Below are 13,089 nucleotides of genomic sequence, written 5' to 3'. Positions count from 1 at the left end.
AAGGAATATTAAATAGGCATTTCTTAAATTACTGGTAACCTATGTTTTGGGGGTAGCTGAGGTAATGTTACATTCAAACCAAGGACCTTTTTTCTTCATATTTGCAGTGTAGTTCCCTGAAGTAGTTGTGGCATCAGCGTGGTATATTATACATAACGTTGTGAAGGTTTTCTTTCCAAGAGCCACTTGGCCGTGTGTGAAGCTTACAGTTATTTTTGGTACCATCTGCATTGAACCATAGAAGCATTGGTATGACATATTGGCCATGTGAATTTATTTGTATGATGGAACGATTGTCTGATTTGCAAAAAGTGCATAATATGCCATGATTTGCATTCTGCAGAGGCTGGTGAAATGGAATGGATTCACAATTTGGTATGGCTACAAATAGAAATCGTTCATTAGGGATGTGGTCTTGTGAAACATGGTTGCAGAGAGTGCATGTATGCTTCGACATGTATGAAATCTGGAGGATTACAGTACTTGTGGTAAGTACCTTAGGAATTGTTGATCTTCCTGTGTGTTTATGGTAAATTTGAGCATTCCTGCACAGTACTCAAATTCTTCCCTTATACCTTGGAAACTTAAGTGTTGTCGGGATTATTTGTCGCAATTCTGTGAAGGGTGAGCATTTTCAAACACAACTGGTCTGAGCTGTTTAAGTAAATGTTGTGAACAATTGATGGCAATAGAAATAGAATATTCATTGTCACATTAGCATAACAATGTACTCCACTTGGGTATTTGAATTTAAATGGACCAGCATTCTGTTTGTGGATCATTAGATGGGCCTGAAGATATTTCTGGAGAAGAGACATGTGTGTCTTTCTTTTCTGATGGATGTGTAGTTGACTTTATACTAGACAGTTTCAAGGTTGTATTGTTTGATGCAGGAGTTAGTTGTTGTTTTTTTAGTGGTATTGTTGGGAAATCTGCTATAGCTTCTGTTTCTATCATATGTCTTTTAAAAGGTTTCTTTTTGTTGAGGTACAGGGTACATATGCAGATGGGGTGTGTATAGTGCCCGTAGCCTGTTGTATTCTAGTGTGCAAGGAATGTCAGAATTGACTTTTGACTTTGACGAGACCTGTACCTGGGTCCTTTGGACACCAAATTGTTGTGCTGCAGAGGACTTGTTGAGTTACAAAAGAAAATGGTTCAATATTTTTATGTAGGTATGTTGTTGTCCTTTGTAGGTGGTCCCATATTGAATTTGGATCCCCTCAACTTCACCCTGGATTGCAGGGTGGTGAAAATTCGGGATATGTGTTTTTGTGAAATTACAACATTTTTAAGTATAGAGTGTGTTACAAATTGTTTTGTGTCTGTCGAATTATCATGTGTGAATTGTTGTTGTAATTTATCCCAATAGGTTAACGTTATACCCACAATGTGGGTGGAATCTTGGGTCTTGTTGTTATAGAGAATAATAATCTTTTTGTGTTTCCTTTTACTTTGAGAATGTTTTAAAATTATGAAATTTATATAACGACATTGTGTACCAAGTCCATTTTTTCAGGACTCATTTTTAGAGGATACTACATAGCACCACACTTAGATAGATGAGTGAGCCACTAGATTAGATCATTAGACCTTTTCTCCTTCTTTGTATAAATATTTATGTTCTGCCTCTGACCGTGGACAGAGATGTTACACAAGGGGCACTTTTGACTTAGTTAAAACAGACAAAGCATTGACTTTGTTTGCATCAAAGTTAACTAGGAATAGACTATTGTGTGTACACAGATGTGAAAGTGTTACATAACTCATACCTTCTTTAAAAACTGTGCTGCCAATGTTAATCAATGCTTGATCCAGGGTTAGACCTTGTGATTTATGAATAGTGACAGCACATGCAAGTGACAGAGATAATTGCTCTCTGCGTTTGTACATGTCTTTGAAAAGAAAGAAACATCCTATTGTTTGGGCAATTTATTTAACTTCTGCAAGTTTGTCAAAGTGGACATTGACAAACTGAATGTTGTTGTCATGCAGATATGTTTGGAAGCCAACAACTGTACCAATTGTTCCATTGACTAAAACTTGTTCTATGTCAAGGTTGCATTTTGGAATTACTCTGCAGTTCAGACACAAAGTTAATGTTTTCTCCAATCCGGCTGTGTTGGTGATACATTGTTCTAAGCTATTTAGTTGTGCAGTTGCTTTTTGACACATAGGAAGTGTCAGGCCATACACTTCTAGTTTGTCTGTGGAGTTGATATGCAGTATAGGTTGCATTTCATTTTTCAACATTGTCTCGTTGAATTGACTACAGCTTGCAGGGTTGGCATTAAGGACATACATTTTAGATTTTGTTGAGTTAATTGTTCCATGGCATCAGGAGCAGATGTGTTTCACCCATATAGCTGATAGATTAGTCTACTATATAAGATAGATTTTGCATCTTTAGTAATCAGCCCAGTTCTAATGCTTTTTAAAATGTTAGCATATGTGAGTACTGCGGACTGGCACATGTTTTGAATGAGTTCTCCATGGTGAAGATGTTGACAGCGATTTACATTTCCAAAGCTGTGAAAGTATTTCAGCATTGTTTGTGTCTTCATATTTTGAAAATAGATTTCCCTTTCACTGGAGGTCTCTGAAAACAATAACGTGTTCCTCCAAACAGTTTCTCATAGTTGGTTTTTAGGACTTATTGCATTCTGAGATGAATTAAAGCTAACATGAGGTTGGACACCATGCTTACTTCATCTATAAGGAGCACTTATATTTCTTTTAGAATTCTGGGTACCTCAGTAGCATATTCTGCTGACAATTTGTAGTATTCTAATTTGTGTTGGTGTTCTATGCGGAGGAGTAGTAGTCGGTGTAAAGTGACACCACCTATGTTGGGTGCAGCAAAACCTGTGGGGGATGTTACTACAGCTGAAAGGTTGTTGTTTGTTAAGTTAAGTTTTGTAGAAATTTGCTGATTATTTTCATTAAGAATTTTTTGCCAGAACCAATTTCACCAATTACATACAGGAGCAGAGGTGTATAATTATTTTACAGTTACAGGTTTTAGTTTCATGTTTAAAACCATGCTCAATTTCTTGACTTCTAGATAATGTTGAGTTGTTCATCATTTAGCTGAGATTCCAGAACTGACAAGTCTTCCTCAGTGTGTTTATATTGATACATGGTATTTTCTACCACAATCATGGCTATTTCTGCTTCATGAATGAATGGTTCTCCAAGTGGGTCTTGGCTTCCTGTAATGCAGGTTGACTGCCCTCAGGAGTGTCTTTGTCTAGATGAGCTTCAATTTCTTCCTCTTGTTGGCGTTCATTGTACAATATTTGTTTGTATTGTTTGAATTTGTCATTTGTTATACTGTTTTCATTTGCTTTAAATGTAGCTTTACATGAGTGATAGTCACCTAATAATTATTGTTCTTTTCTCCAAGGTTTACAAGTTAGGGCCATGCTATATAGTACTCTATGTTGTGGAGTTTTAAATGATAACTTTACATGATTAATTAGACTGGGTTTGGATAGTTTCACTAGGCTTCCTTCACAAGTTGAAACTGAATGATTGCCAGTTGTCTCATTTGGTATGCCATTGTTTTTGTAGGTGCAGTTTTGGGCAATGAATAATAGACACATGTTTTTCAAAGCAGTACTTTTGTCTGTGTAGTATGTGTCAAGTAAATCATTTTTTTAAATGTCCTGTTGGTATCATTTGTGGCTATGTTTTCTATCTCTTGGTTTCGGGATGAGGCTGGTCCAAGGTTCAGCCAGACAATGTGCTCAGATTTGCTAATATAAGGCTGTACCTGTTAAACAGTCTGCAGCTTCGTAGGACCCGCATTCTCTATAGGAGAGCATTTTTATCCCGAAGCTGTACAATTTCTGTGATAGTATTTTGTCGGATGATATGTCATCAAAGAAGTCTTTTAGCTCTGTTTTCTCAGCTTCTTGTGACATATCTTGCAACTGAATTGGAATTGTCTGAAATGTATTGTATGTATGTTTGCATTCCAATGGAGGGCAATAATTGCATTGTAATAATTGATGTTCTTGGATGCTGCTGCCCTTTTAATGTTGAATGGTTTTTTCTGGGATTTCCTTTTTACACTGTGTCTTACAGAAGACATCAAGGTATTTACTTGTCCCTTTTTGCACACTGGTCTAGGGAAGCAAACGTGAAATTTGGTTCAGTATTTCTCTTTGTCTACGTTGGCAATATTTGCCACATTTATGTTTATGGAAGCGTAACACTTGTGTATGTAGGTCACTATTGGTGGTTTTTGAAGGGATGTTGCAGGTAATGCATTTTTCAATTACCTGTAAACAGTGGCGTCACAATCATGGACAAATTTCAGAGCACCTTTAATTTACAAATGTATGTGGATGTGTGGTGCTCCTCTGGATTAATATTCTTTTCTCCAAAAAAAGTGTTGCACTACTCTGAGCAGAGGGGTAGTTTTATTGCAGATCAAATGCAGCATGCCTATGAAACGATGCTGAACATACCTTGATAGATTTACAGTGCCAAGAGAAAAGAGTTCTCTTGGTGTTTTTATGTCTATTCCATCTTTATTTTGGTTTGCAGTGCGTAAGAAGTTGTGTAAGTCATCCCATGCGTAATCTGCAGAACTTAAAGTAACAAACCATGTGAGTGGGACTAGGTTCCTTAGCATACAACATACATCAGCGTGATGGCGGAACTAGTATTCTTTTGTACCACGCATGTTTGCAAAGAGATTTGTGATAATAGACTCCAAAACATCATCTTTGGCTTTTATTTTTTTAAGTAGTTGGGTAGCAGATATTTGTAAAAAGTTAGAGCCTGTTTCTAATGTGTGTGCAACTCCATAACATAGAGTTTCTAATTCACTTTCGAAGAGGAAGTCAAAAATGTATTCAATATTTTGCCTGAATCTGGGGTCTTCAGAATATATTCATAAAGAGTGATATTCTGATGCACTCATTTGTGTGGACCTTTCATCATATCTTCTTCCGTTTCCTGTAGGAAAATAACATGCTTCTACACTTTTTTCCCATATGCTCATTGCCAATCCTTTTGCTTGATGCATTTGATGTATTTCTAAGGCATCATCAGTTGTGTATTTGGAGTGAAATGGGTGAATGGTATAATGCTCTAAAATGTTAACTGCTGTCACAGGATCTACAGGTTCAAATTAGCTAGATTCTGATGACTCTTGAAAAATATGGGTGGTTTCTTTTAAGTTTTCCTCTATCTTTATATCTTTGTAGTATTCATTGTTTTCTTTAGATATTTTAGGGTTTGTCTAACTTTGTTTAAGTCAACTAGTTGTTGCAAAAAATATATTTTTCTTTTGTTGGCACACCATTAACTTGTACAATCAAAGATTGATCTATTGGCCTTTGTAGTCCTAGAGTTTAAACATTGTATTTTAGATCCAATGATAAATATACTATTTTGCCACAGATGCCCCTTAGAAGCTGAGATGGAGGTAATTTGGCTGATTTTGTTTGAAGGCTTATTATAGCTTGATATGGGTGCACTGTTTGTATTATAATCCTCTTGTACAAGTTAAACTGTTGAAGAGCTTTTGGAAGTGGGACTTTTTCTAAGTTATTAGTATGAGCATGTGATGGCATTTGGTTATTGTCAAGCTTTGTGTTGCAGTATGTGCACACTCTTGAGGGGTTAGTTATTTTATATTTACCTTCTGCTGTTAGATATAAAGCTAATTGGAACAATGGGATTCTTCATTGTCTTCTATTTTATAAGCTAGATCTACTATTTTTGTGCTCTTTTTATAAAACGTTCTGTGGCAACAGGCACAGATTTAGTCTGGAATTTCAGCAGATGTCCTTTGAAACTTAGTTATTTACTTTTTGCATGTGTTTATTAATAGGGTGTTGCTCTTTATGAGGTTTTCAGTAATGCTTACTGAAGTTACAGAATTCTCTAAGTCACATTCACTTCCAATGTATTAACGTTGGATGTGTTCCATTTCTTGAGGGAGTTCATTGTCTGTTCAATGTAGGAGAATGTTATTTAAATGTTTCTGTTTTAGAACAGGACATTATGCATGGTATAGTCGATGCACAACATTCCGTAAAGTAGAATGGTGTGTCGCTAACATTTTGATTTGGTGAAAAATGCAGGCTAATTACTGTCCTCGCAGACCAGTGTGGCTGCGCACTGGACAGGAGTCTATGGTTTGTAAAGTTTTCATTTAATTTTTGTCTTTTAGTTTCACATAGTGATTGAGGATTTGCTGTAAAGATTTAAAGGATAGTTGGTGTACATTACACATTGAGCTGCATGTTCATTTGTAGATTGGAAGGTTTGTTTGGGTGAAAGTAACATTTGGTTCAAAGTTTGTTGGGGATTTTTTTTTCAATAAGGGTTTCTTTTTGCCATAATGGTTTGTTCCACAATTTCATACCCTCAACCACTATTATCCATGGCAATTGTTTTCTGTTGTTCTTGTTAATAAGCCTCTTCTTTGAAGTATAGTTCTGTGCTGCTTGTGTAAATCCATTCACCATTACAGAAGTTTGAAAAGGTCTCTGTAATGACAGGGCGCATGTTTAGAAAGTACTTGTTGTAATTTATTGATTAAATTAGTTAGTGGTTTAATTCTGTATAAAATCAATATAAACAATGTTCTCTTTAGCAGAAAAGCACTGTCAATTAGAGCTTGAAGGATTACTCTCCTGCAGTAGAATTTACGGGGAGATCAAAAGTTTTCAGATGTTTTTATAAAATTGTGAAGAACTCTACGGTGGAACATTTTTTGTAACATCATTTTTTTGCACGGCTTTCCCATGACTACCTTGACACTGGTAGATAGCGGATTGGGTTTGTTAGTAGGTCTGCTTTTCTTTGTACATAATTTTTTACTTTTTGTTTTTGCAAGAGGGGCATTAACTTCTTTAGTTGTGGTTGGTTTAGTTTTGTTGAGTGAGGTTACTAGCTCTTTTGTTATAATGTTTTCTATAAATAGTTTTAGAGGTGGATGACTATGTGGTGTAATTTTAGTCTTATCTGCTTGAGTTTTTCTTTCTTTTCTACAGAGTTGCTGTTTAGTAGGCATTTTGTTGTGCCTTTTGGGAAAAGAGAAATGTTGTATTGGAAAGTTGTGCAATGTATATGCATGTATGGTGCATGAGTGTGATTGTAGAGCTGAATAGAGTGCTGTTTGATTTTGATGTGGTATATTAGGTATGGTTGGGAAAGTAGTGAGAATACAAGTGTACAGAGGTGTGAATGTGTTGGGTTAGTGTGGAGGGCAGCGGCAGTGTGATGGAATCTGTATGGTGATTGTGCTGTTTTGAGAAACAGAGTGGGTGTTGCAATGTGGTGTGTAGATGGCAGTAGTAGGATTTGAATCATGGAATATAATGGACTACAGTGAAAAAAATGTTGGTTTCAAAAGAGTAGTCTGGAAAAATATATATAGTGGCACTGTGCTGCTATAATAACATAAATATACCTGGTACATGAATATACTTACTTTTTCGGATGCAAAGGATATTCGTTTTTCGGTTGTTGATTACAGTGATGTGCTTCTTTCCTGTAATTGTAAAAGAAAGTGAGTTAGGATATGTGGTAATGGTGAAATACTGTTAGGAAGGAACGGTCATATTTGTAATGGAAAGAGAAGTGGTGGGAAAAAAGTTAATTAAGTTGGTGGAAGGTTCAAAATTCAAAATTGTTGCTTTTAGGAGCATTTACATGAAATTTAAGAAATGTGTATGTGCATTTGCATTTGCAGAAGCTCTGTAACATTCTGTAAAAGGGAAGAAAAGTTGATGGAAAAGATTTGTAGTACTCTTTTAAATGGCAGCTGGTGTGTATAGGTTTAATGTGTTAGGAGTATATGCATACTTGCAAACATGATTCATTCTAATCTGCAGGTGTTCATGAAGTCCTAGAGTTTTTCTTTGCATTATGGGACTTTTAGTTCCACTTTTACCATTGTGAAAGTTGGAGTACAAGTCACAGAATTTAGAGAAAATAGTAGGACTGCTTATGCAGCTGAAGATTGGAATGGGTTATGTTAGGAAGAATAAATCTACGGTTAATACATCAAACTGGCACAAGCTGATGGCCAAATACAAATGGTATATATCTATTTTTTCTTCTTTTACTTTCTTTTTTGAAAAAGTGACACAGTGCTGCTTGAAATACGGACATGCATTTCTTTACTTTCTTAAAAAGGCTTCCCCAAGGATATTTTGAAAATATATGTTTATTTGATATACATGTAACAGTTTCATATCTTTAAGTTTAGTCATGTTTTTTTCTTTGCAATCTGGGACTTATAGTTTCAGTTTTATAATGGGCGAAGTGAATTGGAAGTGACAGAATGCAAAAGAAAAAAGAAAGACTTAAGAAGCACGTATACATTCGAAAGGGTGAAGTTGGAATGCATGTATGTGCTGTCAAAATATTAAACTGGCAGACTGTCTGGGGTGTCTGCATTCAAAATGGAGGTGCCCCCAGTCAGGTTCAATGTCTGGACATGTCCGTTTTTGCATGACAAACTTTTAATTATTCTGCGGACAGCATGTCTGTTCTACGGACACTTGCGCGCATGCAACCTACGTCTCTCACACGATGGGTGTCTGTGGATGGCTGTCAGGGCCACATGCGGCTGCAGATGTCATCATGTGACCACACATGTATGCCATGAAGGGGGTGTCCTCAAATGGTGTCCGTGGCCGCGGACAGTTTAAAAGTGCATTTTCTGCCAATCTAGGCGGTTTGAAGCTGAAACATTATCATTCCACAGCTTCCAGACCCATTCTTTATTGATCTGGCAACTTTTTAAAACTTTTTAAGGCCTATTTGTGACTCGGTTGTCTGTGGACAGTATGACTGTCTACCAACGGTTTCCCCTGGAGGGACACACCCATTACCTTATATCATTCTCAATCTGGCTATTGACAGGAGACCGTCTTGCAGCACCTGTTTTGCAGAACTTTCTTTGCGGACAACATCATGGCATTTGCTATGGCCACTTCTGCTACCCAAACACCTCCATCACCACCACCATCACCATCTGGATGGTATGGAGAGGGGAAGAGGCGCGGTGATACACATGAGGATCAAGAGGAAGAAAAGGATGAGGTGGAGGAAGTCCCAATTTCCAGTTCTCGGAGTGAGCCCTGGGTGTGAGAATTTCTTACAACCATTGAAAATACCCTGAAAGCTTGTGCAAGCAAGTTTCAGTGCAAAGTTGTACCCGGTCATGGGAAACCTGGCTTGTATTTCTATGGGACAACTTCCATGAGGAGCCACACCAAATCTAACCACTGACTGCTGTGGGGAAGCGATACCTTTCTCAGGTAAGCGTAGGTTGACATAATCCACACCATCATCTTCAACTGCTCCTGTTCCCACAAAGGATACTCCTTTGAGGCAGAAGATCCCAGCGGCGGCTTCACAGGCCATACAGAATGCTGTTGGCCCTAACCATTCGAAGGTCACAGTACTATGTTTGTACTGTGAAGCATCGATCTGTAGGGGGAGCAGTTTAAGGGTGCTTTCGAGGCCACGGTCAAGGAGCACGAGAAACACTGGCAAAACACAAACAAGCCAAAACAAAATACAAAACCAAAAAAAAAGAAATACACAGTTCCTTTAGGAGCCACCTTTCCCAGTTCAAAAATCTATATATATAGAAATGTAAATGTTTGTTTGTTCAAAATCTTAACTCTCCGAAAGTTCTTCACTGAATGCTTTGAAATTTTGCCACAATGTTGCATTCGAATACGCGCGTGTTTTTATATACCTACCATACATCGATGTCACACCTGTGATAGGCAATGACATTCTTTTTTCCAAAAAACAGCGCCATCTGTTGGACGTAAAAGCAACACACGCTATACTAAATATGTTCATGCTTTTTTGGACAAACATCGGCATCTGGTGGACGTAAAACAACACATGCTATTCTAAATATTTTACGATTACATTTTAATTTTTCCGATTTAGAATGGCTCCAATACGTGCCGAGGAAGCAGCAGAGCGACGTGCAGCCTGACTTCAGGATGCACGGATGCGAGCACGGCGATCACGTTCTGCAGCTTCAGATCTGCTTCATTCTCAAGAGAATGAATACGACAGGCTGAGAGTGGCTGAAAGACGTCAATGGGAAACAGCAGATCAGCATCAAACACTACTCCGTGCTCAGCAATCACACGATTACAATCGCCTTGCATTCCGGTACAACCCAGCTGATGATTATAGTTTAAGCCGGAATGTTCTCATCGGCACTATGACTGAAGAAACGAGAAATGGCAGGAATGAGTTGTGCCACTGGGAAAAATAAACTGCCTCAACTTGGAGAACCGCCAGAGCCATTAAAAACTTTGCTTGCCGCATATACCGCTGAATCAAAGCATTTCCTATCTAACATCGGGAAATATAACTCATGCTTCCAAATGACGTCATTCGGTGCAGAAATCGTAACAGCTCAATTCATGCCAACTTGCGTTTGCAATCACCATCAACAAACCTCAAGGCCAATATTTAGAATTGTGCGGTTTAGACCTAGAAACGGAATGCTTCTCATATGGACAATTATATGTTGCGTGTTCTAGAGTCAGCAAGCCAGACAATCTCTTTATCTACACAGACAATGAAACAACACCAAATATTGTATACCCACAAGCATTGTGAAATGAAACATATTAGAAATGTGTGGTTTCTCTTTTCTATTTTTCCATTTAACCAGACTGAGCCACAGCAACGCGTGGCTGGGTGCAGCTAGGAGAAGTGATAACAAAAGTCACAGGCCACCTGTGCAGCCAGCATATTCTGCAGACAGCGCGGTAGTTGGCAGACATCAGGAAAATTCCAGGCATGGGGATGCAGAATTAAAATCATTTTAATTGTTTTGCGCTAAAAAATGGTGGCTCTTAAAAGAATCTTTTTTGTGTTTTTGGCTTTTATATGTATATTTTTTGGGTTTTATAAACTGAACTAACAAACATTTTACTGAACTGAATTATTTCTTCTAACTTTCACAAAAACTGCTTCAAAGCATGTTGAATGTTTTCCAGTAAAATCTGATGACCCACATCAGTTAGATGGACTATATCTCTCCAAAGAATTGTGTCAATATCCCATGTAATGTTCTCATTATGAAAAGATGTCTTGCCAACATCTCTCAGAAAAGCACACACAGCTTTTTCTTTATGTTGGGCCTCGCTTTTTCCATTTGCAGACCAAATAAAGTCTAACGCATTCACATCTGTCCCTGAGCAATAAGAGAAAACATTATTTTTGTATTTGAGGGCATTTCCTTCAACTTTCCCAATGTCTCCTTTATTGGAAACTGCAATGAAATTCCTGTCACATAACCCAAATTGTTTCCTCCTCAATGAAGATTAATAATGTCCGGATGCTTCAAATGAACCATATTTGTACAAAATGGGAGCAAGTCCACCCACCTCATCCCTCGCTGTCCATACCATAAAAATGCACATACAAGGAATACAAAATTATTCACCAATCCACACTGCTCTGCATACAACTTTAACCATAGCCATTGTCAGTGCTCTCACAACTCCTGCAAACATTCTCCTGCTACCCTCTCTTCATGTACATCACACCCGGCAAACCTGATTGGCTAATCCCCACAGTCCGCTTCCCATTTGAGGCCTTGTTAAAAGACAGCAATCACACGAAAAGACCTGGCTGTGGCATGTGCTGTCCGAGGACTACTGTCTGTGGAAATCGCGGCCAATCAAAGGAGTGGGTGGGAGTGTAAACTCAATTTCAGTTATTTATTTTTTAGTGATGTCTCTGAAAAGAACCTTTTTTGGTGGGGTTTGTTAACAAACAACTTTTTTCCATTGTTTGCATTTATTTACAGTAGTACTGTACACTCTACATCTTCCCTTACAATTTTCTTACAGGAACTTTTTCAATGCATTCCCGACATGAACTCCATCTTCACAAAAATATTCACACCATCAGACCTTATATTGTGATTCTCAAAAGATGACATTCCTGCAGCATATAAAAAAGGAGATACAACTTTATTTACAATCTGCCTTGGTCTTCCATTTGTGGACTGAAAAGGTTTGCAGGAAACAGTTCCATTAGGCTTTTAAAGAAATCCTTCAGGGCAACCTGCAAATACACTGGAGTCACATACCCCAAATTGCCCAAATTGTCCCCTCCACAATCCACAATTACAATTTGTGTACATTTAAAGTGACCAATACTCTCACCAAATGAAAACAAACTTGCCCAGTTTAAGTGACACATAGCATGCCGCAACACTTCCACTTCTGCCAATCCAATACTTGCAAAGATGCCGTGATTTTGAGGATACACCTTCAATAACTGAATTGAAGAGTCCCTGAAAATCCACACACTATGCCTTCTCAAACACATAGCCATAGCCATGTGCCATGTTCAGTGCTCTCTCATTTCCTGTAAACAAAACTCCTGCTACCTTCTCTTCCTGTACACAACACCCAGCAAACCTATTCTGCTGATCTACACAGTCCCCTATCCATAGCAGACATCCTCCAAATAAATAGATGTGGCATGTGACATCTGTGGACTACCGTGGTGTCTATGGACCTCATAACACAGGGGCAGCCCTTCTGCCCTTTCCACTTTCATGTTACCAACACTCCCTCGTTGGCTGCTTTCAAAGAGTCACACATCCATCCACCAATCACATCCAAAACCTCTAAAGCTATCCCTATTGTCTCAGTCAAATACTTCAGATGTACACTTGAACTCTGAGAATACATATCTGCTGTTAATCAAAGGCAGCTGCATCAAAAACTACTGTGAATCTGTCCAAGATTTCTATTTCTGGATTTACAAGATCTTCATCTAACAAGACATAGCACAAGTATGCTTATATTTTAAAAAAATATTTTCTTCAACTTTTTCACAAATCTATATATATAGAGAGGGTTCTCTTTTTTAACAAATCTAGCAAATACCATGCATTACAACATTCAACACATTAAGTAGCAAACAATTACAATGCTTACTTTTTTCATTTGCATTCTGTCACTTCCAATTCCACTTTTCCAATTATAAATCTCAAACTACAAGACACAGAATGCAAAGAAAAAAACAGGACTGGACTTCAACATTCAAAACTGTGAC

Source organism: Ambystoma mexicanum, chromosome 6p (genome assembly GCF_040938575.1).
Source record: "Ambystoma mexicanum isolate Mex_15411 chromosome 6p, UKY_AmexF1_1, whole genome shotgun sequence".
NCBI lineage: Eukaryota > Metazoa > Chordata > Amphibia > Caudata > Ambystomatidae > Ambystoma > Ambystoma mexicanum.
Note: the sequence above shows the minus strand (reverse complement) of the source record.